The sequence below is a fragment of the Oncorhynchus kisutch genome, unplaced genomic scaffold (genome assembly GCF_002021735.2).
Source record: "Oncorhynchus kisutch isolate 150728-3 unplaced genomic scaffold, Okis_V2 Okis06b-Okis10b_hom, whole genome shotgun sequence".
NCBI classification, from domain to species: Eukaryota; Metazoa; Chordata; class Actinopteri; order Salmoniformes; family Salmonidae; genus Oncorhynchus; species Oncorhynchus kisutch.
In genome coordinates, this window is record NW_022261983.1 from 6,666,916 (window position 1) to 6,672,697 (window position 5,782).

Sequence of the window (5,782 nt, forward strand, 5' to 3'; positions counted from 1 at the left end):
ACAGTGGGGCAAAAAAGTATTTAGTCAGCCACCAATTGTGCAAGTTCTCCCACTTAAAAGGATGAGAGAGGCCTGTAATTTTCATCATAGGTACACTTCAACTATGACAGACAAAATGAGGAAAAGAAATCCAGAAAATCACATTGTAGGATTTTTAATGAATTTATTTGCAAATTATGGTGGAAAATAAGTATTTGGTCACCTACAAACAAGCAAGATGTCTGGCTCTGACAGACCTGTAACTTCTTCTTTAAGAGGCTCCTCTGTCCTCCACTCGTTACCTGTATTAATGGCACCTGTTTGAACTTGTTATCAGTATAAAAGACACCTGTCCATAACCTCAAACAGTCACACTCCAAACTCCACTATGGCCAAGACCAAAGAGCTGTCAAAGGACACCAGAAACAAAATTGTAGACCTGCACCAGGCTGGGAAGACTGAATCTGCAATAGGTAAGCAGCTTGGTTTGAAGAAATCAACTGTGGGTGCAATTATTAGGAAATGGAAGACATACAAGACCACTGATAATCTCCCTCGATCTGGGGCTCCACGCAAGATCTCGCACCGTTGGCTCAAAATGATCACAAGAACGGTGAGCAAACATCCCAGAACCACACGGGGGGACCTAGTGAATGACCTGCAGAGAGCTGGGACCAAAGTAACAAAGCCTACCATCAGTAACACACTACGCCGCCAGGGACTCAAATCCTGCAGTGCCAGATGTGTCCCCCTGCTTAAGCCAGTACATGTCCAGGCCCGTCTGAAGTTTGCTAGAGAGCATTTGGATGATCCAGAAGAAGATTGGGAGAATGTCATATGGTCAGATGAAACCAAAATATAACTTTTGGGTAAAAACTCAACTCGTCGTGTATGGAGGACAAAGAATGCTGAGTTGCATCCAAAGAACACCATACCTACTGTGAAGCATGGGGGTGGAAACATCATGCTTTGGGGTTGTTTTTCTGCAAAGGGACCAGGACGACTGGTCCATGTAAAGGAAAGAATGAATGGGGCCATGTATTGTGAGATTTTGAGTGAAAACCTCCTTCCATCATCAAGGGCATTGAAGATGAAACGTGGCTGGTTCTTTCAGCATGACAATGATCCCAAACACACCGCCCGGGCAACGAAGGAGTGGCTTCGTAAGAAGCATTTCAAGGTCCTGGAGTGGCCTAGCCAGTCTCCAGATCTCAACCCCATAGAAAATCTTTGGAGGGAGTTGAAAGTCCATGTTTCCCAGGAACAGCCCCAAAACATCACTGCTCTAGAGGAGATCTGCATGGAGGAATGGGCCAAAATACCAGCAACAATACCAGCAACAGTGTGTGAAAATCTTGTGAAGACTTACAGAAAACGTTTGACCACTGTCATTGCCAACAAAGGGTATATAACAAAGTATTGAGATAAACTTTTGTTATTGACCAAATACTTATTTTCCACCATAATTTTCAAATAAGTTCATTAAAAATCCTACCATGTGAATTTTCTGGACTTTTTTTCTCAGTTTGTCTGTCATCGTTGAAGTGTACCTATGATGAAAATTACAGGCCTCTCTCATCTTTTTAAGTGGGAGAACTTGCACAATTGGTGGCTGACTAAATACTTTTTTGCCCCACTGTATACACACAAGTGTAAAGGGATAAAGAATATGTACATAAAGATATATGAATGAGTGATGGTTTAGAGCGGCATAGGCAAGATGCAGTAGATGGTATCGAGTACAGTATATACATATGAGATGAGTATGGAAACAAAGTGGCATAGTTTAAAGTGGCTAGTGATACATGTATTACATAAAGATGCAGTAGATGATATAGAGTACAGTATATACGTATACATATGAGATAAATAATGTAGGGTATGTAAACATTATATTAAGTAGCATTGTTTAAAGTGGCTAGTGATATATTTTACATCAATTCCCATTATTAAAGTGGTTGGAGTTGAGTCAGTGTGTTGGCAGCAGCCACTCAATGTTAGTGGTGGCTGTTTAACAGTCTGATGGCCTTGAGATAGAAGCTGTTTTTCAGTCTCTCGGTCCCAGCTTTGATGCACCTATACTGACCTCACCTTCTGGATGATAGCGGGGTGAACAGGCAGTGGCTCGGGTGGTTGTTGTCCTTAATGATCTTTATGGCCTTCCTGTGACATCGGGTGGTTTAGGTGTCCTGGAGGGCAGGTAGTTTGCCCCCAGTGATGCGTTGTGCAGACCTCACTACCCTCTGGAGAGCCTTACGGTTGTGGGCGGAGCAGTTGCCGTACCAGGCGGTGATAAAGCCCGACAAGATGCTCTCGATTGTGCATCTGTAGAAGTTTGTGAGTGCTTTTGGTGACAAGCCTCCTGAGGTTGAAGAGGCGCTGCTGCGCCTTCTTCACGATGCTGTCTGTGTGGGTGGACCAATTCAGTTTGTCTGTGATGTGTACGCCGAGGAACTTAAAACTTACTACCCTCTCCACTACTGTCCCGTCGATGTGGATAGGGGGGTGTTCCCTCTCCTGTTTCCTGAAGTCCACAATCATCTCCTTAGTTTTGTTGACGTTGATTGTGAGGTTATTTTCCTGACACCACACTCCGAGGGCCCTCACCTCCTCCCTGTTGGCCGTCTTGTCGTTGTTGGTAATCAAGCCTACCACTGTTGTGTCGTCCGCAAACTTGATGATTGAGTTGGAGGCGTGCATGGCCACGCAGTCGTGGGTGAACAGGGAGTACAGGAGAGGGCTCAGAACGCACCCTTGTGGGGCCCCAGTGTTGAGGATCAGTGGGGTGGAGATGTTGTTACCTACCCTCACCACCTGGGGGCAGCCCGTCAGGAAGTCCAGTACCCAGTTGCGGGGTCGAGACCCAGGGTCTCGAGCTTGATGACGAGTTTGGAGGGTACCATGGTATTAAATGCTGAGCTGTAGTCGATGAACAGCATTCTGACATAGGTATTCCTCTTGTCCAGATGGGTTAGGGCAGTGTGCAGTGTGGTTGAGATTGCATCGTCTGTGGACCTATTTGGGCGGTAAGCAAATTGGAGTGGGTCTAGGGTGTCAGGTAGGGTGGAGGTGATATGGTCCTTGACTAGTCTCTCAAAGCACTTCATGATGACGGAAGTGAGTGCTACGGGGCGGTAGTCGTTTAGCTCAGTTACATTAGCTTTCTTGGGAACAGGTACAATGGTGGCCCTCTTGAAGCATGTGGGAACAGCAGACTGGGATAGGGATTGATTGAATATGTCCGTAAACACACCAGCCAGCTGGTCTGCGCATGCTCTGAGGGCGCGGCTGGGGATGCCGTCTGGGCCTGCAGCCTTGCGAGGGTTAACACGTTTAAATGTTTTACTCACTTCGGCTGCAGTGAAGGAGAGTCCGCATGTTTTGGTTGCGGGCCGTGTCAGTGGCACTGTATTGTCCTCAAAGCGGGCAAAAAAGGGGAAGCTCCAGATAGCCCAGAATAAGCTGATCAGGGTAGTTTTGAAGGTGAGTCCATGTACTCACATAGGCAGGAGCTGCTTTCAGAAACTAAACTGGCTGCCTGTTGAGGCTATGGTGTCCCAGATTAGACTAGGTTTGGTGTACAGGAGTATTTATGGTCCTGCGCCCAGATATCTAAGGGATTACTTTCCTCATGTTAGGGATGCACACAATCACAGCACCAGATCAGGTGTTGCTGATGTGTGCTTATACAGGTAGTAATAATACAGGTAGTAGTAATGCTGGGGAAGGTACTTTCTTGTATACTGGAGCCTCAGAATGGAATGAGTTGCCTCTGACTATAAAAACAACGTCCTCTCTGGGCAGCTTTAACAATAATGGAAAACAAATGTCTTCTGTGCATATATGAATAACCCCTATGATGTACCTGGAATGATGAGATAATGTTCTTCTTCTATGTTGTTGTGTTATTATTTTACTGCCATACTGTGTTGGATCTTGTCTAGCCGTCTTGTCTCGAGGACCACAATGGAAATAAGTCCCAGACTTCATTGTGTGTTATCCTCGATGATTTGATTCATGTGCAAGTATGGCTTTTAAGTTTTATGTGTGCTTGTTTTTTAATTAATAAACTAAACTTAACTAAACACCTTGCCCAGGTTGTCCATGCCTCCTTTGTTGTGGTTGTAGTCCAGGATGATGGCTGTGCTCCGGGAAGACCACATTCTTGTTCCTCTTTGGGAGGTGAGAAACTAGAGTGGTGGTGGGGTTGGACACAAACTTTGATGAGAAGGCCTCTCTTCCCCTTGTTGTGAGAAGTGTAGAGGGAGCTCAGGCTTGTTCTTTCTAACTGTGCCAACCATGGTGATCTTCCTCTTCAGGAGCTGCTGGCTGAGTTCATAAAAGGTGAAGAAATTGTCACACGTGACATTGTGCCCCCTCAGTCCATCTGTCACATCAATCACAACCAGGATACCCTGGTTCTTCTCCTGGCCTCCACTGGTCGGCTTCCCTATGTACTGTAGACTTGCATCTTCCAAGGGTAGCTGGATTGTGCATCACAGGCCACCCATTTCTTGATGCCATACTTCCCGGAAAGGACAGTGACCTTTTGACAAAAGTCAGTAATTAGTATGCTGCCAGTAATTAGTATCAGACTCACAGAAAACAGTCTGTGCATATTTGTAAACAATAGCTGGTGCACGAAATCTAAGGAAGTCTCTAGATTTTGCTCGCCTGAAGTAGAGTATATTGTGATATATTGCAGGCCACACTACTTGCCTAGAGAGTTTTCAGCTATATTTTTTGTGGCTGTTTATTTACCACCACAGACAGATGCTGGCACTAAGACTGCACTCAGTCAGCTGTATAAGGAAATAAGCAAACAAGAAACCACTCACCCAGAGGCGGCGCTCCTAGTGGCTGGAGACTTTAATGCAGGGAAACTAAAATCAGTTCTATCAAATTTCTATCAACATGTTAAATGTGCAACCAGAGGGAAACACATTTTAGATCACCTGTACTCAACACACAGACGCGCGTACAAAGCTCTCCCTCGCCCTCCATTTGATAAATCCGACCAAAAGTCTATCCTCCTGATTCCTGCTTACAAGCAAAAATTAAAGCAGGAAGCACCAGCGACTTGGTCTATAAAATAAGTGGTCAGATGAAGCAGATGCTAAACTACAGGACTGTTTTGTTAGCACAGACTGGAACATGTTCCGGGATTCCTCCGATGGCATTGAGGAGTACACCACATCAGTCACTGGCTTTATCAATAAGTGCATTGAGGACGTCGTCCCCACAGTGACTGTACGTACATACCCCAACCAGAAGCCATGGATTACAGGCAACATTCGCACTGAGCTAAAAGGTAGAGATGCCGCTTTCAAGGTGCCGGACTCTAAACCCGGAAGCTTACAAGAAATCCTGCTATGCCCTGCGACGAACCATCAAACAGGCAAAGCATCAATAGAGGGCTAAGATTGAATCATACTACACCGTCTTCGACACTCGTCTCATGTGGCAGGGCTTGCAAACTATTACAGACTACAAAGGGAAGCACAGCTGCGAGCTGCCCAGTGACGCAGGCCTACCAGACGAGCAAAATCACTTCTATGCCCTCCTGTACTCCCTGGTCACCCACGACTGCATGGCCAGGTACGACTCCAACACCATCATTAAGTTTGCAGATGACGCAACAGTGGTAGGCCTGATCACCGACAACGACGAGACAGCCTATAGGGAGGAGGTCAGAGACCTGGCCATGTGGTGCTCGAATAACAACCTATGCCTCAATGTAACCAATACTAAGGAGATGATTGTGGACTACAGGAAAAGGAGGACCAAGCACGCCCCCATTCTC